General features: G+C 44.5%; 1 pseudogene; it reads left to right on the top strand.

Moving 5' to 3' along the window:
* Positions 1–7,353: 7,353 nt before the first annotated feature.
* The window catches only part of LOC101143118 (mismatch repair endonuclease PMS2-like), a 33,821-nt pseudogene continuing 13,608 nt past the window's right edge, over positions 7,354–27,566 (top strand).

Here is a 27,566-nt window from a genome sequence, read left to right as displayed (position 1 = left end):
CCCTCTGTTCCCTGTCCCAGCAGAGGCTGTGTCCTCTCCACTCAAAGCCTGAAGCATGGTGGGGTCTCCTCTTCTCTGTACATGCCCATTTCAGAGCCCAGTCTGGTGGGAGAGGGAACAGGGTGGGAAAGAAAACTAGGGTAAGCAGAAAGGATGAAACCTTACAAGAGTGAGATGATCATGTACAAGAGATCCCAGGAACATTGACTTGATGAAAAAGTCACATCAGAGCACTCAATTTGGCAGAGCTTTTCTGCCGAATGTTTACTGACATTCACTGTCCGAGATTCTATACTGGGGGTACAAGCGTCCTCTGCCCTAAGGCATCTTTGAGTCCAGAGACATTTTGAGGCCTGAAAGTCATAGGAAACTGTCCATGATCTCACACATATTTCCAATGGTGTCCCCAATTTCAGGGAGTCCATGGATTGCCTAAAGCCAGCCCCTCCAGTTTGGCTAAGAAACTCTAGTCTATATATCAAGTTTTGTATCATATGTATTGCTCTGAACTCAGAAATTTCCCTACCATTTATGGATTCTAGGAATAAAATATCGCATGTGCAAAAAGACTAAGTCAAAAAATCTCAGCTGTACACAGTGGCTCATGCTTGTAATCCCAGAACTTTGGGTGGCCAGGGGAGGAAGACTGCCTGAGGCCAGCAGTTCAAGATCAGTGTAGGCAACATAGCAAGACCTCATCGCTAAAAAAACAAAACCAAACCAAATTAGCCAGGTGTGGTGGCTGGCACCTGTGTTCCACCTGCTTGGGAGACTCATGTGACAGGAAGATCACTTGAGCCCAGGAGTTAGAAGCTGCAGTGAGCTATGATCTTGTCACTGCACTCCAGTCTGGGCAACACAGCAAGACGTTGTATCAAAAAAAATTTTTTTGATACAAAATAAAAGAGTTGCATGACATTCAGAGACCATCCGAAAAACCTGTGGGTTCCTGGCCGGGCTCAGTGGCTCATGCCTGTAATCCCAGCACTTTGGGAGGCCAAAGGGGGTGGATCACTTGAGGTCAGGAGTTTGAGACCAGCCTGGCCAACATGGTGAAACCCCATCTCTACAAAAAATACAAGAAATTAGCCAGGCATGGTGGTAGGTGCCTGTAATCCCAGCTACTCAGGAGGGATGGCTGGAGAATCACTTGAACTCGGGGTGCGGAGGTTGCAGCAAGCCAAGATTGCACCATTGCACTCCAGCCTGGGCAACAAGAGCAAAACTCTGTCTCAAAAAAAATAAACAAAGAACCTGTGAGTGAGTTCCCACACGGCTTCCTAATGGGCTGCGGCTCTCCTAGGAGTCTCTTGCTCATGGGAAAGACACAGACTGAGTGAAGAAGCAGATCCCATTGCTGTGGAAGTCCCATTGTTAGGAAACTCTGCTTTTCTGGAGTTCAAATTTGCATTCATGACGCTTTAAACCATCAGAGCTGGGTGGGTCCTCCTACCACAAAACAGGTTGCTCTCTCTCCTAGTTAACAGGCTTTCAAATATTAGAAGATCAATGTTCTGACCCTGTTAAAATTGCTCTTTTGTGGAATGAAAAGCTCTGCTTTAACCCGTCTTCAAGCTTGGTTTGCATATTCCCCTCTCTTCTGGCCACCTTGTCTAGACACACTACACTGAGGCAGTGCCCATCTTAAATGATGTTGATACGTTGTCAAAAAACGTAGCGAAGCAGGTGCAGTGGCTCATGCCTGTAATCCTACCATTTTAAGAAGCCAAAGCAGACAGATCACCAGAGGTCAGAAGTTCGAGACCAGCCTTGCCAACGTGTTGAAATCCGTCTCTACTAAAAATACAGAAAAAATGAGCTGGGCGTGGGAGTGCACGTCTGTAATCCCAGCTACTTGGGAGGCTGAGGCAGGAGAATCGCTTAAACCTGGAAGGCAGAGGTTGCAGTGAGCCGAGATTGCGCCACTGCACTCCAGCCTGGGTGACAGAGCGAGACACCATCTCAAAAAAAAAAAAAAAAAAAAAAAGGCTAAACAGCCCAGGTTTGGTCTGATATGTTCAGAAAAAAGCAAAACAGCCACCTCTCGCCTTCTCTTTTCCTGCAGTGATGCAGTTGAATACAGCAATAGCTGCAGGTATGCTGCAGAAATACCATTCAAGTGACACAGAAGGGCTTTCCTGGCCGGACACAGTGGTCACTCCTGTAATCCCAACACTTTGGTTGGCCAAGGTGGGAGGATTTCTTGTGGCCAGGAGTTCGAGGCTGCAGTGAGCTGTGATCCCACCACTGCATTCCAGGCTGGGCCTCAGAGTGAGGCCTGTCTCTAAAAAAACTCTTCACTCCCCACAAGAAGGGATTTGCAAATACCAGCCTTTCAGCATGAGGATCACATGGAGGAACATTAAGATACAGATGCTGGGACCCAGCCCTATTGATTGTAATTCAAAAGCTGAGGTGGGGCCTGATTTAACTCTGTCATTGGAATCCATTCAGATTTGGAACTCTCTGGGTTGGACAGTGCAAGAGAGGTCCTAAAGAAAGCAAAGTCACTGTGGACTGAAATGAGCAGACAAGGTTTTCTGAGCATGGTGAAATATGATCTGGGCCTCACTTGGGAAGGCTGTGGCCAGGCCTTGAGTCCTTGGCTCAGTGGGACCTTCTGAAACAGCCTCCAAGCTCCACTCCCTGCTTCCTTTGCTGTTGGATGACCCCCTCCAGTGGCTTTGGTGCTGATGGGAATAAGTCAACCTGCAGCGGAAGTTCCGCCCAAGTCTCAGCCCAGCAGCGTCCGGACACCTGACCAGGGTCTGGTCATGCTGCTGTCTCTGCGGTTCTCTGCGGAGTCATGGTTTCTGTACCTTGAAGAGAACTTCCCCTTCTGGAACCCAGAAACCCAGTAAACCCTGAGGAAAAAAGCAAATGAAATTACTGCAGACAGCTCTGTGGTGGGGAGATGGAAAAGAGGCTCCTTGTTTTTGTTTTTTATTTTTTTTTTATTTTTTGAGACAGAGTTTCGCTCTTGTCACCCAGACTGGATTGTGGTGGCTCAATCTCGGCTCACTGCAAACTCTGCCTCCCATGTTCAAGCGGTTCTCATGCCTCAGCCTCCAGAGTAGCTGGGAGAATAGGTGCGTACTACTGCACCCAGCTAATTTTTGTATTTGTAGTAGAGATGGGGTTTTCCCATGTTGCCCAGGCTGGTCTTGAACTCCTGGCTTGAAGTAATCCACCTGCCTTGGCCTCCCAAAGTGCTGGGACTACAGATGATGTGAGCCACCATGCCCAGCCCTCACTGTATGGATTTTCTCAAAAAAAAAAAAAAAAAAGATTAAATTTGTCTTATTTGCCAAAAGGTAAATTAACCTTTTCTCCTCTCCTTTTTAAAGAGTATTTCCTTGATAAACATTGTAATATAAGTAACTTCTTTTGTGCCTTTGATATGTATCTAAATCTTTTAAAAAGATAAATGAACTTCTTGCCAACATTACAACCCAGGATTTTTTTTTTTTTTTTTTTTTTGAGACAGAATCTCGCTCTGTCACCCAGGCTGGAGTGCAGTGGTATGATCTCGGCTCAGTGTAACCTTCACTTCCTGGGTTCAAGCAATTCTCAGGTCTCAACCTCCTGAGTAGCTGAGACTACAGGAACTTGCCACCACGCCTGGCTAATTTTTGTATTTTTAGTAGAGATGGGATTTCACCTTGTTGGTCTGGCTGGTCTTGAACTCCTGACCTCAGGTGATCCACCCACCTCGGGCTCCCAAAGTGCTGGGATTACTGGTGTGAGTCACCCCACCGGGCCACAACCCAGGAATTTTTTTCTTAAGAGCCTGAGAGTCTTGTCTTTGAAATGTAAACCTCAAGGAAAATAGTGTCCCTATCTTCCTGTTGCCTAGGGAGTTTAGCCTAGGCACCTTGAGCTGTTACTACCTGCTTGTCAAGGAGATATGAGAAGTTTTATTTTTTTATCTGATAGAGGTAATTAACTAGCATGGGTGGCCACCTTGATTTCCAGGTGAATTTAGGATGAGTGTTTAAGAATGCATAGCAGGCCAGGCGCGGTGGCTCACACCTGTAATCCCAGCACTCTGGGGGAGGCGGAGATGGGCGGATCACTTGAAGCCACACAGAAATTGAAAGAAGGAGTGTGAGTCTAGCCTGGCCAATATGGCGAAACTCTGTCTCTACTAAAATACAAATATTAGCTGGGCATGATGGAACATGTCTGTAATTCCAGCTACTCCGGAGGCTTAGGCACGAGAATCACTTAAACCCAGGAGGTGGAGGTTACAGTGAGCCAAGATCACACCACTACACTCCAGCCTGGATGACAGAATGAGACCCTGTCTCAAAAAAAAAAAAAAAAAAAAAAAAAAAAAAGCATAGCAAGTCCTTTTACATGAGGATGAGTTACTGTTTATCTTGAGAGCATGTATGCAATGGATTGTATCTGCCAGGCTATACAAAAAGGAGGATTTGGCCAGGCGCCATGGCTCATGCCTATAATCCCAGCACTTTGGGAGGCCAAGGCGGGCAAATTATGAGGTCAGGATTTCGAGACCTAGCTAACATGACGAAACCCCATCTCTACTAAAAATACAAAAAATTAGCCAGGCATGGTGGCATGCACCTGTAGTCCCAGTTACTTGGGAGGCTGAGGCAGGAGAATTGCTTAAACTGGGGAGACAGAGGTTCCAGTGAGCCGACATCGCACCACTGCACTCCAGCCTGAGCAACAGAGCAAGACTCTGTCTCAAAAAAAAAAAAAAAAAAAAAAGAGGCTTTATTTCTCTTTGCATCTCATTAATGGATCACCTGTGATAGGCATCACAGTCTGGTTTAATGCTTATTCAATAATAAAATTGTTTTCTTTATTTTCTGAATTTGTGGAGAGAATATTCTAGGTTAACAGAATAATTTATTTATTTATTTTGAGATGGAGTCTTGCTCTGTTGCCAGGCTGGAGTGCAGTGGCGTGATCTCAGCTCACTGCAATCTCCATCTCCTGGGTTCAAGTGATTCCCCTGCCTCAGCCTCCCAAGTAGCTGGAACTACAGGTGCGCACCACCACACCCAGCTAATTTTTTGTGTTTTAATAGAGATGGGGTTTCACCATGTTGGCCAGGATGGTCTTAATCTCCTGACCTCATGATCCACCCACTTCGGCCTCCCAAACTGCTGGGATTACAGGCATGAGCCACTGTTCCTGGCCTCAGAAGAATTTATTTTTAGTCTTTTCCTTACCAGTTTTTATGAAACAACTGGGCAAGAACACTGTTAGATTTCACCAAAAAATTGTGATGAATCATTGTCCTTATATCGCATTTTTGAAAATCGACATTTTAATTGTAAAGCAAAAATAAAATTCTAAGCCCCCACAGCTGCTGAATGGACTCCCCTGTTGGCCAGCAGGATCCAAAATAAACATGAAAAACTAATTCAGGTCATGACGGGAAGGAGGGGGTCAGACATGCCTTGTCATACTCTCCTCCCTTCAGAGTTTAGGCACAGCTGACCAACATTAACACTAGAATACAGATCATAAGACTGACAGAACAGGCTCTTTGTATCAGTAAGATACCCAACTCCAACCAGACTCTGATATAGCATCACATGACAGATAGCAGTCCCTGAAGGAAATCATAGTATTTTACCCCATAATATATTTTCTTTGTCACACTTTAAAATAGTCCTGCAAAGCCATCTCTTTGGGGGAAATTTGCATTCTGTAGAGAATCTCCTTACCTTACAGAAAAGACTCCAGGTCTTTTCTCGAGATTCTGACACCTTTTAAGATCCAATAAGAGATATTTATCATCTATTCTCTCTGAAGCCTGTTCTGAGGCTTCACCTACATAACAAGAACCTTGGTTTCCACAATGCCCCTTACCTTAACTCAAGCTTTTCTTTTCTTTCCCTCCCTCTTTCTTTTCCTTCCTTCCCTCCTTCCTCTCTCTCTCTTTCTTTCTTTTCTTCTCTGTTGCCCAAACTGGAGTGCAGTGGCACCATCATGGCTCACTGTAGCCTCAACTTCCCAGGCTCAAGCGATCCTCCCATCTCAGCCTCCTGAGTAGCTGAGACTACAGGCATGCACCACCACACCTGGATAATTTGTTTTTTTTTTTTTTTGTAGAGATGGGGGTCTTGCTGTGTTGCCCAGGCTGTCCTTGAACTCCTGGCCTCAAGGGATCCTCCCAGGTCACCCTCCCAAAATGCTGGGATTACAGGCATGAGCCACCGCAATGGCCCATTTCTTTATGTCATCTTCCAACTGTTCAGCCAACGCTTAACTCTGAATCAACTGCCAATCTTTGAATCTGCTAGTGACCTGAAAGCCTTTCCATGCTGACCCAATGTGTACATCCCATGTATTGATTTATGTCTTTGCCTGTAACTGCTGTCTCCCTAAGATGTATAAAACCAAGCTGTAACCGAACCACTTTGGGCTCACGTTCTCAGGACCCCCTGTGGCTATGTCACCAGCCATGGTCACTCAAATAGGAGGCCCAGAATAAAACTCTTTACAGACTTTGAGTCTTTTTGGTCAACATAACCTAACCCTAAACATAATCCTCCTGGGGAAGGTGAAATCACAGGTATCTCTTTTCTTTGTTCGATCTGTGTATTTCCTGATTTCTCTACAGTTTTTAGGCATTCGCTGTGTGATCTAGAAAAGCTACAGAGTCTCGCTCCGTCGCCAGGCTGGAGTGCAGGGGCGCGAACTCGGCTCACTGCAACCTCCACCTCCCGGGTTCAAGCGATTCTCTTGCCTCAGCCTCCGGAGTAGCTGGGATTACAGCCACGCGCCACCACGCCCAGCTAATTTTCGTATTTTTAGTAGAGACGGGGTTTCACCATGTTGGCCAGGATGGTCTCTATCTCTTGACCTCGCGAGCTGCCCTCCTCGGCCTCCCGAAGTCCTGGGATTACAGGCGTGAGCCACCGCGCCCGGCCACAAATTCTATTTTCTTTCTCTTCCTTGGAAAGCATCGCTGGGCATTTATCCTGTCCTAGTATTTGAGTGAAACTTCTCTTAGCATTTCAGCGCAGTGACCACGATACACCCTTTCCTTTCCTTCTCGTTATGGGAAACTCGGTTCTAACCTGGAGGCCTTGGGCTCCGGGACCCAGTCACCGCAGCCCTGGACTTGACCCTAAAAGGGAGTAAAGACAAATGCGAAGTTCAGTCCGGGGATCAGGGCTGCCAAAGCTCATATAGCCTGGGGCTTCTTAACCTTTAGACGGGGTAGAGACATTTGAAACGGCCCCTAAACTTGGGGTGCGCTGGTAGACTCATGGGAAATAGAGTCCGGCCCTTGTCCTGGGACCAACGGTGGGCCCTGGGAGGCGGACTTCCGGTGCACTCTTGCGCGTGTGCACCTCTCCCTGGGTGCGTGTTCGCGCATGCGCGCCGCCGCCGCACTGCCATCGCTTCCCCTGTGTCCTCAGGTCACCGCTTGCTCTAGTTCCCAGGCTTTGGCCCGCAGTGGACGAGAATCGCTGAGCCTGTGGGGCTGGACGCTGAGCGCCCGGGCCAGCACCTAGGCGGGCGCGGAGCTATGCGGGCCAGGGTTCGCACGGGCTGGGTGGAGGCTCGGGTGGGGACCCCCGAGCGTGAGCCCCTAAGCCGGCGGCCCTGGGGCCAGGGGAACCCGGCGGGAGGTGGCGAAGGTGGCGGCGGAGGCGGAGGCGAAGGGGCGGCGGGACCCGGGCCTGGCCCAGGCCGGCGCTGTACGGTGAGTCCCAGGGAGGCGGATCTGGGCCCCGGGAAGGACACCCTCCTGGATTTGCCCCGTAGGCCCGTCCCGGGCCCCTCGGGAGCAGAACAGCCTTGGTGTGGTGGACAAGAGGGGACCTCGCGAGCAGACGCGCGCCAGCGACAGCAGCCCCGCCCCGGCCTCTGGGGAGCCCCAGGAGGGTAAGTCTTTGGGTTTTCGGGCCCAGAGCGAGAAAGGCCTGGGTGAAGTCACCGTGTGTTCGGGACCTTAGAGTATGGGGCGGGGGAGGGTCCCGATCGCTTGCAGGAAAGGCGTGTGTTTGGGTTTGAGGCGCTGCACGGGAATATCTGGGAGGACGAGGCTTACGGGGGCGTGGAGGGTGTCACCAGCCTGAGCTGCAGACGTCGTCTCCACTCCCCGCTAACCCCTAACAGCCCTTCCTCCTCCTTTCCGTGCTCCAGATTTCGACTGCCTCTAAACATCCGTCAGCACCTCTGTTCTCTCATTTAAGTGTCTGCTGATTCCCCCCTTAGATCTGTCCTGGAGACTGGTAGTAATGCAGGAACGGTCTGCAGGGATTCTCTCCTGCTGCCTCAGTTGCTAGGGGAAGAGACTGGGCCTTAGCAGGCGGGTGACTTGACCAGGTCACCGGCTTTGTGGGTAGAGTTGCTCATAGTAGAACTCAGGAGTCTTATCTCCCAGGGCAGTGTTCTTTCTCCCGTATCCTAGTTTTCTTAGTAGAAGATTATTAGGTGCAGCAATAACCAAGTTCAGTTAGATAATTTAGAAACAAAACCATATTTTTTACATATTCATTTCATTTCTGAGAGCTCACACACTCAATTCCTATGGTTTCTTTGATTTTAAGCAGTTTAAAGAGACAATAAGAAAATGCGGGCTGGATGCAGTGGCCCATACCTGTAATCCCAGCACTTTGCGGGGCTACAGCAAGAGTATCCCTTGAGACCAGGAGTTAGAGACCAGCCTAGGCAACATAGGGAGACCCTGACGCTTCAAAAAATACAAAAGTAGCCAGGCATGCTAGGATGCGCCTGTGGTCCCAACTACTCAGGAGGCTGAGGTGGGAGGATCAATGGAGCCCAGGAGGTCGAGGCTGCAGTGAGCTGTGAATGCACCACTGCACTCCAGCCTGGGTGGCAGATTGAGACCCTGTCTCAACAAACAAACAAACCACAAAAAACATGAGCCGTATAATGGGAATTTTATTTTTCTTTTTGCAGGTTGTATTTGATGATGGCAGACTATTTGTAAAAGGAGTCATGTTACCCATGAGAGTCTAACTCATCTAATTACTACCCGATTATCTTAGAGTTACAAAGTTACAAGTGCATGCTTCCCTTATCACTTTTTTTTTTTTTTTTTGAGACAGTGTCTCTCACCCAGTCTGGAGTGCAGCAGTGTGGTCTCGGCTCACTGCAACCTCCACCTCCCAGGTTCAAAGGATTCTTGTGCCTCAGCCTCCTGAGTAGCTGGGACTACAGGCATGTGACACTGTGCCTGGCTAATTTTTTTGTTATTTTTAAGTAGAGACGGGATTTCACCATGTTGGCCAAGGCAGGTGGATCACTTGAGGCCAGAATTTGAGACCAACCTGGCCAACATGGCGAAACCCTGTATCACTCTTTTAGGCCCTTCTGAGTGTTTGCAGGCTGAGTGTTCACAGGGTGTTAGCCTATTGAGCTTTCTTTTGTGGTTCTTACGCAGGAGATTCCTGCCTTTGCAGGCCAGAGCACTCATGACTTCAGTGACCTGCTTCTGCCCCTCTAGGTCTACCAACCACAGTCTCTGCACGTTTCCAAGAGCAGCAGAAAATGAACACATTGCAGGTGAGTTTTTCTGCATGTGTATACATTCCTCCACTTTATTTTACAATGCATTTTAAGAGGTTTGTAAGGATTCTTACTTTTTTTTCTTTTTTTTTTTGAGATGGAGTCTTGCTCTGTTGCCCAGGCTGTAGTGCAGTGGCATGATCTTGCTTCACTACAGCCTCCACCTCCTGGGTTCAAGCGGTTCTCCTGCCTCAGCCTCCTGAGTAGCTGAGATTACAGGCATGTGCCACCATGGCAACTAATTTTTTGTATTTTTAGAAGAGACAGGGTTTCACCATGTTGGCCAGGCTGGTCTCCAAACTCCTGACCTCAGGTGATCCTCCTGCCTTAGCCTCCCAAAGTGCTGGGATTACAGGCATGAGCCACCGCGCCCAGCCAGGATTCATACTTTAAAATGGGAGTGTAGAAATAGACATTGTCCTGTAAAATATAGTGTGGCAAATCAGCACCAAAAATGATTTGTGAAGCTTGTATGTGTGGATAGTAGATTTTAAGGCTGTTGAAATTGAGCCGCACCCAGGACCGATATTCTTGGCAGTCATCACAAAAGGAAAATGCCATCTGTATTAGTCCATTCTCACACTGCTATAGAGAAATAACCAAGACTGGGTCATTTATAAAGAAAAGAGGTTTAATTGGCTCACGCCTGCAGGCTCTATCATAGAAAGCATGGCTGGGGAGGCCTCAGGAAACTTACAGTCATGGTGGAAGGCAAAGGGAAAGCGGGTACATCTTCCATCACCAGAGCAGGAGGAAGAGGGAGGGGGAGGCGCTACACACTTTTAAACAACCACGTCTTGTGATAAGTCACTGAGTGTCAGGAGAACAGCACCAAAAGGGAAATTGCCCACATGATCCAATCACCTCCCACCAGGCCCCACCTCCAACATTGGGGATTATAATTGAACATGAGATTTGGGCGGTGGCACAAACCGAAACCATAGCACCATCCATGACATCGCTTGCATTCATTATAAGGAGAAACCAATTTTGTTACTTGTGGATTTAAAACATTTTCTAGGACTTTGAAAACTTTCTTCATTCCAGTTGATACAATTGCGGATAGCTTTCCTAATAACAACCATTAAATTACCATAACTTATGGCTTATTCTTGGTGCTTATGTAAGCAGAGGGCCTGCTGCCCAAGGAGAACTTGGTGCATATAATTTTTCCAGGGATGGAAATATTGTGATCCAAGTAGACAGAATTCTGTTTTTACTGTTGAGTCCTAGATCATGGGGGGAATGAATGACTTGATCATCCTTCACATATTTGTTCGTCTTTCTGTTTGGGTTGCACAGCAAACAATACAAACAGTTACTCTCTTGTGAAGATTTCCTCATTTCTGTTTCTCATTTCAGTTCTCAGTGTTTTAGTTTTGTCCTTTTCACATTGCTGAGTCAGTCTGTAAAGATTACCAGTGATTTCATTGCAGTGGAATCCAGCGGGCATTTTCTAGCCCCTACCTCCCAGGACCGTTTGTCTGCCTTTGACATCTTTTACTTCCAAACTAATACTTTCTCCATGGAGTCTCTCTTTTCTTGGCTTTTAAAAAGATTCGTCTGTAAGTATTTCTGCTTGTCTTTAAATGATGAAGTCTGTTTTGTTCTGTTTTGTTCTGTTTCTTTTTTCCTTTTTTTGAGATAGGGTCTTGCTGTGTCACCCAGGCTGGACTGTAGAGACGTGATCACAACTCACTGCAGCCTCAATCTCCTGGGCTCACACGATCCTCCTGCCTCAGCCTCCTGCGTAGCTACAGGCGCACGCTGCCACACCTGGCTAATTTTTTTTTGTATTTTAGTAGAGACTGGGTTTCACCGTGTCACCCAGGCTGGTCTTGAACTCCTGAGCTCAGGCAGAGCTCAGGCAATCTGCCTGCCTCGGCCCGCCTCGGCCTCCCAAAGTGCTAGGATTACAGGTGTGAGCCACTGCTCCCGGCCTAGAGATGTATTCTCACTGTATTGCTCAGGCTGGTCTCAAACTCCTGGTCTAAGTGGTCCTTTCCTTTGGCCTCCCAAAGTGCTAGGATTACAGGTGTAAGCCACCACACCTGGCCAATAAGGAATCTTTTTGAAAGGGGCTAGGAATAACCCATAATACTCGTAATACATGTGGCAGTTGGGTTAAATCTTTTAATAGTTCCCATAGTATGTCTCTTGAGTGCTCATTGTTTTGAAGAAACTGGGTTGGTTATCCTCAGTTTGGATTGTGTTACCCTTGTTTCACCTTTAGCACATTTAAAAAAAAATCTTGTATGCCTTGTAAAATTGGTAGTTTGATCTGGAAGTCTAATCAGGTTTATGTTCAATTCTTTTCACACAGGTGTACCATACATGGCATTTGTCTGCTTCTGGAGGTATGTGTTTCGTTTCGTGAAGTTAAGAACTATTGACTGTTGATTATTGCTGTGATTTACTAGTTCATTAGGGGAGGCAAAATGGTGATCTGCTAATTCTACCATTTCTTCTTTATTTACTAGCCAAAATACTTTTCTTTTCTTTTCTTTTTTTTGGAGACAGACTCTCACTCTGTTGCCCAGGCTGGCGCGTTTATGGCTCACTGCAGCCTCAAACTCCTGTGCTCAAGTGATCCTCCCACTTCAGCCTCCCAAGTAGCTGGGAGTATAGTCATGTGCCACAATGCCCAGCGAATTTTTTAATTTTTAGTAGAGACAAGTTTTGCTATGTTGCCCAGGCTGGTCTTGAACTCCTGGGCTCAAGTGATCCTCTTCTTTGACCTCTCCAGTGTTGGGATTATAGGCATGAGCCACCACAGCTGGCCTAGAATACTTTTCTAAAGATAAATTTCTATTCTCTATTTGGTTATGTAATTCATGCAGGAAAGAAAGTTTCTAAAATATTGAGTAGGCTTCTAAGCAGGAAGGTTTTTTTGTTTTGTTACCATTATGAGCTTATGGGTTTAAACAGATAGTAAATATTTCAGTACGTCGAAGTTGTGATTCTTTTTGAAAATTAAGTGGTTCCATCTTTGGCCAGATGGAATCCCTTTAAGTTGTTTTCTGAGGCCCTGTTGAAATATATTTGATATATTTGATATCAAATATATACATATAATATATATTTGATATCAAATATATATATGATAGTATATATAATATATATTTGATATATATAATATATATTTGATAGCATTATTTTCTATTGAGCATTTTATTTTGAAATCATTTCAAATTTTCAGAAAAATTGCAAGGATTTTACAAAGAAATCCCAGGTACTTCCTTTTGTTCAGATACTTCATTCTTAACATTTTCCCACATTAATCATTTATATGCATATATACATATGTGTGTGTATATATATTTATATATATATTTTCTGAACTATTTGAGAGTGGGTATGATACATCATGCCTCTTTACCCTGTAAAGTTTTAGATTATGTCTCAAAAAATCAAGAACATTCTATTAAATATAGCACAGTCATTAAATTCAGGAAATTTATCATTGATTTAATACTTTTATCTAAGCTATAGTTCATTTTCCAGTTTTGCCAATTTCCCACTAATTTCCTTTATAGCAATTTTTAGTTTTTGGTAGAAGATTCAGTCTAGGACTGTCAATTTCCTTTAGTTTTTATGCTTTTTAAGTCTGTTTAATACAGATTTGTTCCTCAGTGCCATTATAATATTTGAAGAATACAGGCCAATGATTTTATAGAAGTCTTTAAATTTAGGTTTCCCTGATCTTTCTTCATGATTAGATTTAGACTGAATTTTTGTCTGGAATACTACCTGGAACCTCTTAAATTTATGGCTCAGAATAGGATCTGTCTTGGGAAACTTCTGCACATGCTTGAGAAGATGACTTGTTCTGCTCTGATTGGGTGGAGTGTTTGATAAATGTTAATGAGATCAAGTTGGTTGGTTGTGTTATTCAGGTGTATTATGTCCTTGTTGATTGTGTGCCTACTTGTATCAATTGTGGGGGAGAGGGGATTGAAATCTCCTGCTGCAATTGTGTTTCTGTTTCTCTTTGCAATTTTACCACTTTTTGCTTTATGTGTTATATTAGATACATAAATGTTCAAGGTTATTACATCCTGTTGATTAATTAACCACTTTGTAAAATGGCCTTCCTTATCCCTGCTAATATTCCAGGCTATGAAATGTACTTTGTTATTTATGTGGCATTCTTTTGAGTAATGCATGCATGGTATATCTTATTCCATCCTTTTACTTTTAACCTATTTGCATCTTTATATCTAAAGTATTATTTCTTGTAGGCAGCAAGATTTGGATCTTGCTTGTTTTCATCAGTCTATTTCTGACTCATAATTGGGGATGTATAGACTGTTTACATGTAATGTGATTATTGATAAAACTAGTTAGGTTATAGTCCATTGTCTTTGCTTTCTTTTAGTCTCATCTTCTTTGTTTCTTTTTAAAATGTCTTTGTTTGTCTTCCTTCCTTTTGATTAATTGAGAATTTTTTATGATTCTACTTTATATCTTTTGTTGAGTTTTTAGCTATCCACTGTTTTGTTATTTTAGTGAGTTAGAATTTATAGTATGCAACTTTAATTATCAAGTTTATTCTTAAGTAATATACCATTTTTCTTAGAGTAAGAGAAGTTTACAATAGGATACTTCCACTTCTTTCCTTTGGTCTTTATACCGTTGTTCATTTTATTTTTACAGGTGGTATCAGTGCCACACACGATCTATTACATTGTTGTTAAACAGTTATCTTTTATTTATTTATTTATTTATTTATTTATTTATTTTGAGATGGAGTCTCACTCTGTCCCCCAGGCTGGAGTGCAGGGATGCGATCTCGGCTCACTGCAACCTCTGCCTCCCAGGTTCAAGTGATTCTCCTGCCTCAGCCTCCCGGGTAGCTGGGATTACAGACACCCACCACCACGCCCGGCTAGTTTTTGTATTTTTAGTAGAGACGAGGTTTCACCATGTTGGCCAGGCTGGTCTCAAACTCCTGACCTCAGGTGACCTGTCCACCTCAGCCTCCCAAAGTGCTGGGATTACAGGTGTGAGCCACAATACCTGGCCCAGTTATCTTTTAAAGAGATGTGAGTAATGAGAGAAAATACACAGTTACCATTTCTGATACTCTTCATTCCTTTGTGTAAATCTAAGTTTTTATTTGCTGTCATTTTCCTTCTGCCTGAAGGACTTTTTTTTAACATTTCTTCTAGTTGATGGTGAATTCTTGTATGTCTGCAAATGTCTTCATTGTGTCTTTGCTTTTAAAGGTGTTTTTGCTGGATTTTTCTCCACAGTGCTTTAAATATGTTTCTCTATTGTCTTCCTGCTTACATTTTTTTCTAAGAGAAACCTGATCTCATACTCATCTTTGTTCCCCTATATATAACATGTCTTTTTTTCTTTCCCCCCTTATTGTTGTAAACTTTTTATCACTAGTTTTGGGGAATTTGATTGCAATACATCATGGTATCATTTTTTTCATGTTTCTGTTTTGGGGATCATTGAACTTCTTGGATCTTGGGTTTATAATGTCATCACTTTGGGAACATTTTTATCATTATTTCTTCAAATACCCACCACCTTCCCTCCATTGATTCTTGTTGCCTGTGTATTAGGCCACTTGAAATTTTCCCACAACACACTGTTGCTCTTTATTTGCTTTTAATTCTTTTTTCTCTGTTTCATTTTATGTAACTTCTGTTGCTGTCTTTATATTCAGTAATCTGTTTTTTCCACGATGCTGTTAATCTTGTCCAATATAATTTTCATCTTAGATATTGTAGTTTCTGTCTGTGGAAGGTTAGCATGGGTCTTTTTTACATCTTGGCTGTCTCAATTTTTTGAACATGTGGAATAGAATGATGAACTCTCTCAGTGCTTTGTGCCGGTTGTAAACTCTGTGTCAGTTCTGGGCCAGTTTTTTTGGACTGATTCTTATTTCCTTATGGGTTGTAATTTCCTGCCCATTTTCCCATCTCACAACTCCTACTCCTCACATCTGCCTCTGTTCTTCTTCCCTGCTCTGTGGCCTGGAAACACTCAAGGCAGAAGTTGATTGGTTCACCTTGTTTATTTCCCATCACTCATAGATAACTCTACTGCCTGATAATCAGTGCCTTGAAAACTATTGCTTCAGCCCGGGCGTGGTGGCTCATACCTGTAATCACAGCACTTTGGGAGGCCGAGGTGGGTGGATCACGAGGTCAGGAGTTCAAGACCAGCCTGGCCAACATAGGGAAACCCCGTTTCTACTAAAAATACAAAAATTAGTCGGGTGTGGTGGTACGTGCCTATAATCCCAGATACTCAGGAGGCTGAGGCAGGAGAATCACTGGAACCCGGGAGATGGAGGTTGCAGTGAGCCGAGATTGTGCCATTGCACTCCAGCCTAGACGACAAGCGGGAGACTTCGTCTCAAAAACAAAAAAAAAGAAAAACAAAGAAACCATTGCTTCGTATATGTTCTCCGTTTTATTTTTCTTTCTGTTTTTGATTTTGTTGTTGCTTCTGTTCTTTGTTATGTGCCATTTCAGGTTGGAGGGTATATCCAGTACCTGTTAGTTTATCACAACTGAGGGCAGAAGTCCTCATGTCTCTCTTTCTCTATATATTTTTTCTAATATATATATATTTTTCTTTGTAGAGACGGGGTCTTGCTATGTTTCTAAGGCTGGTCTCAAACACCTGGCCTCAAGCAATCCTTCTGCCTCAGCTTTCCAGAGTGCTGGGATTACAGGCATGAGCCACCGCACCTGGCCTGGATACAGTTTTGTCCATGTCCAAATGGTGTTTTTCCCTGAGCTGTTTTTGATTTTCTTCCACCCCATATGAACTGTAGTGTCAGCTTATCTAGTTCCAGGAAAAAGCTTTTTGATATTTTTATTGGGATTGCATATTTATAAAGTAATTTAGGGTAACTGACCTTATCCTAGGTAGGGTAAATTGACCTTAATAATACAACTAATTTTTTTTTTTTTGGATTTTTAATAGAGATGGGGGGGTTTCACCATGTTGACCAGGCTGGTCTCGAACTCCTGACCTCAGGTGATCTGCCCGCCTCGGCCTCCCAAAGTGTTGGGATTACGGGCGTGAGCCACCGCGCCCGAGCACTTTTACTTTTTCTTATAGTCCTCTAATTGTTTTCTCTTCTCTAATTGTAGATAATGAGCATTTTATTACTACCTTGTTTTTGATCTTAGTAGGAAGGTATGTAGTTTTTCCCTGTTAAGTAAAATCCTGACTTTTGGACCAAGAAGACTGAGGCATAAATGTGTGTGTGTGTGTGTGTGTGTATACACGCAAACTGTATATATGTGCTTGTGTAATTGAAATACATATGTCACATATGTATCATACGTACTATTGCATATTAGGGTGTAATATTTATATTTGTGTATATACATAATATTGATGTTAATGAATGTTAATGTAGTCCCAGCTGCTCACTCAGGAGGCTGAGGCAGGAGGATTGCTTGAACCCACGAGTTTGACGCTGCAGTGAGGTATGATTGAGCCATTGCACTCCAGCCTGGGCAATAGAGGGAGACCCTGTCTCAAAAAACAAGACAAAAAAGAGAATTTTTTAATTTTTTTGTGCTCGTAATGTGGATAGCTTGACTAGGAAAGAAAACAAGTAAGTCCACTCTGTCTTTATTAGGAAGTAACTGTGAATTTTTTTGTTTGTTTTAGTTGCAAAGCCTCATTCCTTTTGTTCAGCTGCCCCCTAGTGACTCCGTGTGTGAGGAGTATGGTCTGGGCTGTTCGGATGCTCTGCATAATCTTTTTTAGTAAGTAGATTGCTGGCAAGAGAACGACAATTGAACATTTTATCTTGAGAGTTTTTTTTTTAATTTTTTTAAAGATAGTGATTTTTAGGGCTAACAGTTTCATGTCTTTTTTTTTTTTTTTTAATCTGCTGACCTTCCCTCCACTATTGTCCTGTGACCCTGCCAAATCCCCCTCTGCAAGAAACACCCAAGAATGATCAATAAAAAAAAAAAAAAAAAAGACACGGTGTCTCACTCTGTTTCCCAGGCTGGAGTGCAATGGCGCTATCTTGGCTCACTGCAACCTCTGCCTCCTGAGTTCAAGCAATTCTCCTGCCTCAGCCTCCTGAGTAGCTGGGACTACAGGCACGTGCCACCATGCCTGGCTAATTTTGTATTTTTAGTAGAGACGGGGGTTTCTCCATGTTGGCCAGGCTGGTCTCGAACTCCTGACCTCAGATGATCCGATGATCCGCCCACCTTGGTGTCCCAAAGTGCTGGGATTACAGGCATGAGCCACCACGCCTGGCTAGGGATAATAGTCTTTTATGTCCTTTATAAAACTGTGAGCAATGTTATTGCTAAGAAAGATGATTTATATAAAGGAGTCAGTTACTTAATTCAAACCATATTCTGAGTAACTGGTATATTTCAGGTGGTTTCCTGTTGAGCAGGTCTTCTTTAAGGCTCTGTTTAGTTAGACTAACTTGTAAATTATTTTATCATTTTAAATGATTTTGACTTTTCTGGCATCTGATGAAGGCAGTTCAGTGTCATTAGTTTTAGTATAAGAAAATAGACACTTCTATAAATAGGATTGGTCCTGTAAATCTCATTCTCTCTCTCTGTCTCTCTCTCTCTCTCTCTCTCTCTCTCTCTATATGTATATATATATATATTTTTTTTTTTTTGAAATGGAGTCTTGCTCCGTTGCCTAGGCTGGAGTGCAGTGGCACGATCTCGGCTCACTGCAAGCTTCACCTCCCGGGTTCCCGCTATTCTCCTGCCTCAGCCTCCCGAGAAGCTGGGACTACAGGTGTTCACCACCATGCCCAGCTGATTTTTTGTATTTTTAGTGGAGACGGGGTTTCACCATGTTGCCCAGGCTGGTCTTGAACTCCTGACCTCAGGTGATCCGCCCACCTTGGCCTCCCAAGGCTCTGGGATTACAGGCATGAGCCACCGCACCCAGCCTAAGATCTGTATTTCCTTTTGTTTGTTTGTTTGTTGCCTTGAGATCTATATTTCTTACTCTTCCTCCACTTGCTTTTGGCTTATGCCTGAAATTGTAAACATGGAGCTTTATGTGTTTATGTGAAGGTGGTGTTCTTCTGGAAATGCTGGTATCTCTGGGGTGGGTCTCATGTGAAGCAAGCGCTTTACCAAGACATGAGATACAAGCTTCTTATCCGGGAGATTTTGAAAGGAGAGGGAATGTGGGCAAAATCCTGAGCACAAGTGGTTAGACTTCGTTGACAAATCAGGGGCGGCAGCACGGAGGTTCTGAGAATGCATTTGAAGTGAGACCCACTCCTCTTACGGAGGCTGAGGATTTATCAGGAAGGGTAAGGAGAGCTGCAACACATCAGTTTTGGATGCACTGCATCACCTGTGGTGCATTGGTTGACTGCAGGAGCTTTAGAGCATTCCAGAAGGTCTGGTTCTTTGATGACTCATCGAGATTTGGAGCACAGATACCGATGAACTGCAACTGTGATACTTATTAGCATGTCACCTGGTGTTTTGTTTTCATTTCGCTTTAAGAATGTGCCATGTTGGCCGGGTGTGGTGGCTCACGCCTGTAATCCCAGCACTTTGGGAGGCCGAGGCGGGAGGATCACAAGGTCAGGAGTTCGAAACCAGCCTGACCAACATAGTGAAACTCCGTCTCTACTAAAAATACAAAAAAATAAAAAATTAGCCAGACGTGGTGGCGCATGCCTGTAATCCCAGCTACTCTGGAGGCTGAGGCAGGAGAATTGCGTGAACCTGGGAGGCAGAGGTTGCAGTGAGCCGAGATCGTGCCATTGCACTCCAGCCTGGGCAATAAGAGTGAAACTCCATCTCAAAAAAAAAAAAGAAGAATGTGCCGTGTGATCGTATTTCTAATCCCTTTCACTCTGGAATCCTGCTCTTACCATATTAATGTTGATTAGCATCTCAGGTTTCATTTCACAATGCGCACATGGAGTTGGAAGGAGTTCAACAGACAGACAGTTTTTCTTTGTCAACCGGTGTCCTTGTGACCCAGCAAAGGTATTTAAAATTTTTTTGTATTTGTTTGTTCTCTATGCCTTTGACTTTTAATTGATAACTTTTTTTCTGTTAATAGGCAGTTTACATGGAACTCGGGACTTTGAGACATGGCTTTAACATTATCTTATTTTGGGCATTTACAGAAGTTTACTGCAGATGGCCCCCAACTTAAGATGTTTCAACTGAAGATTTTTCTGGCTGGGCGCAGTGGCTCATGCCTGTAATCCCAGCACTTTGGGAGGCCGAGGCAGGTGGATTGCTTGAGGCCAGGAGTTCGAGACCAGCCTGCCAACATGACAAAACCCCGTCACTACTAAAATACAAAAAATAGCCAGGCGTGGTGGCCTACGCTTGTAATCCCAGCTACATGGGAGGCTGAGGCAGAAGGATCGTTTGAACCTGGGAGATGGAGCTTGCAGTGAGCCAAGATTGTGCCACTGCACTCCAGCCTGGGTGACAGAGCAAGACTGTGTCTCAAAAAAAAAAAGTATTTTTCTACTACTTCACCTTGTTGCAAAAGTTATTTTTGCAGTGGATACCATACTTCAAGTGCCTATGTAATGATTGTTTTTCGGTATAGTATTCAATCAATCACAGAAGATATTCAACATTTTATTATAACATAGGTATTGTGTTATTTTGCCTCTAGACTAATGTAAGTATTCTGAGGCAAGGCTGAGATAGGACATTCAGTAGGTTAGGTTATCACAAAGGCATTTTTGACATACAGTATTTTCAACTTATGGGTTTATCAGGCGTGAGCCACTGTGCCCAGCCTCTGTGTACAGTTTTTTAAATTGCATATACATGAGTGTGTTTGTATGTGTTTATATACATTATATGTGTTGTGTGTATATATACACACAAATATAACCCTATCATAAATCAAGGAGCACATCTATCTGTGTACAGTTTTTTTTTTTGTTTTTTGGGTTTTTTTTGAGACAGAGTCTCGCCCTGTCACGCAGGCTGGAGGGCAATGGCGCGATCTTGGCTCACGGCAACCTCTGCCTCCTAGGTTCAAATGATTCTCCTGCCTCAGCGTCCCAAGTAGCTGGCATTACAGGCATGCGCCACCACGCCTGGCTGATTTTTTGTATTGTTAGGAGAGACAGGGTTTCACTATATGGCTAGGATGGTCTCGAGCTCCTGACCTCGTGATCTGCCTGCCTTGGCCTCCCAAAGTGCTGGGATTACAGGCGTGAGCCACTGCGCCCAGCCTCTGTGTACAGTTTTTTAAATTGCATATACATGAGTGTGTTTGTATGTGTTTATATACATTATATATGTTGTGTGTATATATATACATAATATATAAACATATTAATTACCAGTATATTATTATAAAAATTAAAACTATTTGAAGAAGCTAAACATTTTGTAACATTCTGCATCACCTTTCAGTATAGACTGATTACATGGTTTCTGTATTTTCTATAGATTTCTATATTTTCTCTTCTTTCTATTTTCCTAGGAAAATAAGGGCTCATATTACTTCTGCCTCAGATTTAAACCGATCATCTTGATATGATGACGTGGGTTTTTTGAGTTTGTATCTTAGCAACAGAACATTGTACCTCAGTAATATTTTCTGTTTTTCTTTTTTTTTTTTTTGAGATGGAGTCTCGCTCTGTCGCCCAGGCTGGAGTTCAGTGACATGATCTCGGCTCACTGCAACCTCCGTCTCCCAGGTTCAAGCCTCCCGAGTAGCTGGCATTACAGGCACATGCTGCCATGCCTGGCTAATTTTTTGTATTTGAGTAGAGATGGGGTTTCACTGTGTTGCCCAGGCTGGTCGAGAACTCCTGAGCTCAGGCAATCCACCTGCCTCGGCCTCCCAAAGTGCTGGGATTACAGGCGTGAGCCACCGCTCCCGGCCCCTGTTTTTCAATGATGCTTTAGAGTTTGCTTGTAATCTGCCAGATGTGGTTGAACTTCTAAATTTTTTAACCTATAGTGTGATGGATTCAAAATTATTAATTATAACTATTAATAATGTGATATTTAGGTTTATTTCTAATGACATTTTAATGTCATAAATACTTTTCTATGTACATTGAATGTGTTTTATGAACATTTAAGCTGTGCCCGCATGTCACTAGAATTTCTCGGAGAGCAACTTTAGGTTGGAAAAAGACTCAGTTTTAGGAATCTATGATTAGAGAAATAAAACTTTGTTGTTGTTTTTTTTTTATCCGGGGTCTCGCTCTGTCGCCCAGGCTGGAGTGCAGTGGCGCCATCTCGGCTCACTGCAAGCTCTGTCTCCTGGGTTCATGCAATTCTCCTGCCTTAGCTTCCCGAGTAGCTGGGACTACAGGCACCCGCCACCACGCCCGGCTCATTTTTTTGTATTATTTTTAGTAGAGACGGGGTTTGACTGTGTTAGCCAGGATGGTCTCGATCTCCTGATCTTGTGATCCGCCCGCCTCGGCCTCCCAAAGCGCTGGGATTTCAGGCATGAGCCACCGCGCCTGGCTGAGAAATAACACTTTGAGAGTTGTGAGGAAACTTTTGGTGATGGATATATTCATTATCTTCATTGTGGGGATAGTTTCACAGGTGTTTGTGTATATGTCAAAACTTATGAAATTGCACACTTTAAATATGTGTAGTTTATTCCATGTTAGTCATATCTCAGTAAAGCTGTTAAAAAATGTATCCTTAGGCCAGGTGTAGTGGCTCACGCCTATAATCCTAGCACTTTGGGAGCCCGAGGCGGGCGGATCAGCTGAGGTCAGGAGTTCGAGACCAGCCTGGCCAACGTGGTGAAACCCCGTCTCTACTAAAAATACAAAAATTATCTGGTTGTGGTGGCATGTGCCTGTAATCCCAGCTACTCTGGAGGCTGAGTCAGGATAATCACTTGAGCCCTGGCGGCGGAGGTTGCAGTGAGCCAAGATCACGCCATTACACTCCAGTCTGGGTAACAAGAGCGAGACTCCGTCTCAAAAAAAAAAGAAAAGAAAAGAAAAATCCTGCCTGTAGTCCAAGCTACATGGCAGGCTGAGGCAGGTGGATCACTTGAACCTGGGAGGTTGAGGCTGCAGTGAGCCATGATTGCTCCACTGCACTCCAGGCTGTGACAAGGCGAGAGACCTTGACTCAAAAAACAAAAAAAACAAAAAGTATCCCCTTCTAAGAACATGCTGGTTGGTTAGAATAGTATGTTGTTAGAATGCAGGGGGTTGGGAACATTTGTCATTTTTTCTTTTCTACTCCTTGTATTTTGTGCAGGTCTGCAGACTCGTGAATGAGGTCTACCACATGTATAATCGACACCAGTATCCATTTGTTGTTCTTAACATTTCTGTTGATTCAGGTAAGTTCCATTGGCATTTCAGTACAACTAGTGACTAATGCCTCAAAGAATAAAATGAAATTCTACAGCTCTGCTATGACTGGAATGAGATAACAATTTATGGTCATTTAAGTTTTTTTTTTTTTTTTTGAGACAGGGTCTTGCTCAGGGTTTCACCGTCCACGCCCTGTAATCCCAGCATTTTGGGAGGCTGAGGTGAACTGATAAGTTAAGATCAGGATTTCAAGACCAGCCTGGCCAACATGGCGAAACCCCGTCTCTACTAAAAATATAAAAAATTAGCCGGGCGTGGTGGCGGGCGCCTGTAGTCCCAGCTACTCAGGAGGCAGAGGCAGGAGAATGGTGTGAACCCGGGAGGCGGAGCTTACAATGAGCCGAGATCGTGCCACTGCACTCCAGCCCGGGTGACAGAGGGAGACTCTGTCTCAGAAAAACAGACACACAAACAAAAACCAAAACAGTATAGTTTAATCTGTTTTTAATTTGAAGTTATTCAGTCTGTCCTTTTCTGTGATTTCTTTCTTTCTCTCATTATTTTGTTTGTGAGATTCATCCAAGTCATGTGGCAAAATTCATTTATTTGTTCGCTATACAGTGTTCCATTATAGTCAGATATCATAATTTGTGAATATTTGAATTGTTTCCAGTTTCGGGCTATAATGAAGAATGCCGTCACGAACATCCTTATCCACGTCTTTTGACGAGCATAGAGATAGACACTTTTTTTTTTTTTTTTTGAGAGGGAGTCTCACTCTGTCACCCAGGCTGGAGTGCAGTGGAGTGATCTTGGCTCACTGCAACCCCTGCCTTCCAGGTTCAAGTGATTCTCCTGCCTCATTCTCGTTCTCCCTAGTAGCTGGGATTATAAGTGCATTCCACTATGCCCTGCTGATTTTTCTTGTATTTTTAGTAGAGACGAGGTTTCAGCATGTTGGTCAGGCTGGTCTTGAACTCCTGACCTCAAAGGGCTAGGATTACAGGCGTGAGCCACTGTGCCTGCCGATAGGCACTTCTGATAGGAGTAGCTATGCTGGGTTGCAGGTGTGCATACATTCAGATTTAGGAGGTATTCCCAGAGAACTTTTCAAAGCAGCTGTACCAGGTTCATTCCTACCAGAGGTATTCAAGCATTCCGCTTGATCCTGATCTTTGTGAGCATTTGTTGTTTTTTTAATTTTATGCATTCTGGTGAGTATATGGCCATATCGCATTGTGTTGGGTTTTTTTTTTTTTTTTTTTTTGGAGACAGAGTGTTGCTCTGTCACCCAGGCTGGAGAGCAGTGGTGGCATCTTGGCTCACTGCAACCTCTGCCTCCCGGGCTAAAGGGATTCTCGTGCCTCAGCCTCCCAAGTAGCTGGGATGACAGATGTGCCACCACACCCGGCTAACTTTTGTATTTTTAGTAGAAACAGGGTTTTGCCATGTTGTCCAGACCGGTCCTGAACTCCTAGCCTCATGTGATCCCCCTGCCTTGGCCTCCTAAAGTGCTGGGATAACAGGCGTGAGCCACCACACCTGGCCCATATTATAGTTTTATTTTGAACATTGAACCGTGTTCATCTGTGTAATTAGCATGTGGATCTCCTCTTTTGTGAAGTATCTATTCACATAAGCACGTCCTCTCACCATTTCAGGATAGTCCCTGACCCTCTTCTCCGTCCACGTTTGCTTAGGTAACTTAATAAAAATGCATGCAGCGGATTTGGAAAAGCCCGTGGTAGAAAAGCAGGATCAATCCCCTTCATTAAGGACTGGAGAAGAAAAAAGGGACGTGTCCATTTCCAGACTGCGAGAGGCCTTTTCTCTTCGTCACACAACAGAGAACAAGCCTCACAGCCCAAAGACTCCAGAACCAAGAAGGAGCCCTCTAGGACAGAAAAGGGGTATGCCGTCTTCTAGCACTTCAGATGCCATCTCTGACAGAGGCGTCCTGAGACCTCAGAAAGAGGCAGCGAGTTCCAGTCAGGGACCCAGTGACCCTACGGACAGAGCGGAGGTGGAGAAGGACTCAGGGCACGGCAGCACTTCCGTGGATTCTGAGGGGTTCAGCATCCCAGACACGGGCAGTCACTGCAGCAGCGAGTGTGCGGCCAGCTCCCCAGGGGACAGGGGCTCGCAGGAACATGTGGACTCTCAGGAGAAAGCGCCTGAAACTGACGACTCTTTTTCAGATGTGGACTGCCATTCAAACCAGGAAGATACCGGATGTAAATTTCGAGTTTTGCCTCAGCCAACTAATCTCACATCCCCAAACACAAGGTGTTTTAAGAAAGAAGAAATTCTTTCCAATTCTCACATTCGTCAAAAGTTAGTAAATACTCAGAACGTGTCAGCCTCTCAGGTTGATGTAGCTGTGAAAATTAATAAGAAAGTTGTGCCCCTGGACTTTTCTGAGTTCTTTAGCTAAACGAATAAAGCAGTTACATCATGAAGCACAAGCAAAGTGAAGGGGAACAGAATTACAGGAAGTTTAGGGCAAGGATTTGTCCTGGAGAAAATCAAGCAGCCGAAGATGAACTAAGAAAAGAGATAAGGTAAAGTTTTAATTTTTTACTTTTTATTTTAAATTTGTATTTATTTTTATTTTTTATTTTTTTGAGACAGAATCTTGCTCTGTCCACAGGCTGGAATGCAGTGGCACGGTCTTGGCTCACTGCAGCCTCCACCTCCTGGGTTCAAGCGATTCTCCTGCCTCAGCCTCCTGAGTAGCTGGGATTACAGGTGCATGCCACCACGCCTGGCTAATGTTTGTATTTTTGGTGGAAACAGGGTTTCACCATGTTGGCCAGGCTGGTCTGGAACTCCTGACTTCAGGTGATCCGGCCACCTTGGCCTCCCAAAGTGCTGGGATTACAGGTGTGAGCCACCACACCCGGCCAGGTAAAGTTTTTTCTTAAGAGTATTTTGAGGCTGGGTGCAGTGGCTCACGCCTGTAATCCCAGCACTTTGGGAGGCCAAACGGAGGAGGGAGGATCACTTGAGCCCAGGAGTTCAAGACCAGCCTGGACAACATAGGGAGACCTCGTCTCTACAGTAAAATTGGCCGGGCACGGTAGTGCGCAGTTGTAATTCTAGCATCTGCGCCTGGCCAGATCCTGTTCTCTGTGGCAGGACACAGACTCCAAACACATGGAAGACTTGGGTCTTTTAGGGCAGCACCAGCTTTAGAGCAGATTATCTATGTACTGGGAACCAGGGCACATTCAGACGATTCCCGGGAGTGCCTGGGATCGGCGCCAGGGGAGGTGGTATTTGTGCTGGCATCTGGGATGCTTCTGGGATGTTCTTTTCCTTCCCTCCTGTGGGGCAGGAGTTCCTGCGTCATCACTCACTCTGGCACCTTCTCTCCATCCAGCAGGCTGCGGCCACTCCTGCTCCAAGGAGGTCTGAAACTCAGCCTGAGTGGGTAGGGACCTCTTACAAGAGTTCCTTTTCTGCTGGGCATGGTGGCTCATGCCTGTAATCCCAGCACTTTGGGAGGCTGAGGTGGGTGGATCAACTGAGGTCGGGAGTTCGAGACCAGGTTGACCAACATGGAGAAACCATTTCTCTACTAAAAATGCAAAATTAGTGGGATATGGTGGTGCATGCCTGTAATCCCAGCTACTTGGGAGGCTGAGGCAGGAGAATTGCTTGAACCCGGGAGGCGGAGGTTGTGGTGAGCCGAGATTGCACCATTGCACTCCAGCCTGGGCAACAAGAGCGAACTCCATCTCAAAAAAAAGAAAAAGAAAAAAAAAAAGAGTTTGTTTTCTGAGGACTCTCCCTCTTCCCTAGGGTAGTAGCATTTTCCATTCCTGTATTTCTTAGCATAGTAGTTAACCACCTTTTGCTAGTTTGTGTAATGCTTTATTATACAATTTTCCTCCTCAGGCCTAGCATGGTGGTGCACACCTTGTAATTCCAGCACTTTGGGAGGCTGAGGCAGGAGAATCACTTGAGGCTAGGAGTTTGAGACCAGCCTGGGCAATATAATGAGACCCCATCTCTAAAAAAAAAAAAAAATTAGCTAAGTACACTGCTGCACGCCTGTAGTCCCAGGTACTCAGGGGGCTGAGGCAGGAGGCTCACTTGAGCCCAGAAGTTTGAGGCTGCAGTGAGCTATGATCACGCCATTGCACTCCAGCCTGGGTGACAGAGCAAGACCCTGTCTTAAAAAAAAGAAAAAAAAAAATCCTGTTAAAATCACTGGTGTGGTTTTTGTCTCTTGATTGAGTGCACTCTGCCTGATATGGAATCGGTACCAGGAAACAGACCCTCAAAGATAGGATTTGGGGATTGGTTTGGTTATGACTTGGATTTGAGCTCTGTGTGGAGCCCCTCACCATAGGAAATGTGGGCTCAGTAATCCATGCCATGTGGAGGTCTCACAGTTCACCAAACTGTCCCCTGTGGTTGATTGTGATGGTGATGAGCATGGTGGCATGGGAGCGGGTCCTCCTGGAGCACTTATAGAAAGAAACAACAATATCAGCTCCTTTCTTTTTTTTTTTGAGACAATAGTCTCATTCTTTCACCCAGGCTGGGGTGCACTGGCACGATCTCAGCTCACTGCAACCTCTGCCTCCCGGGTTCAAACGATTCTTCTGCCTTCGTTTCCCAAGTAGCTGGGAGTACAGGTGTCCACCACCACGCCTGGCTAATTTTTTTATTTTTAGTAGAGATGGGGTTTCACCATGTTGGCCAGGCTGGTCTTGAACTCCCAACCTCAAATGATCTGCCCACCTTGTCCTCC

Source organism: Gorilla gorilla, chromosome 6 (assembly GCF_029281585.2).
Source record: "Gorilla gorilla gorilla isolate KB3781 chromosome 6, NHGRI_mGorGor1-v2.1_pri, whole genome shotgun sequence".
Taxonomy (NCBI): Eukaryota; Metazoa; Chordata; class Mammalia; order Primates; family Hominidae; genus Gorilla; species Gorilla gorilla.
Note: the sequence above shows the minus strand (reverse complement) of the source record. Positions and strands in the feature narration are given on the sequence as shown.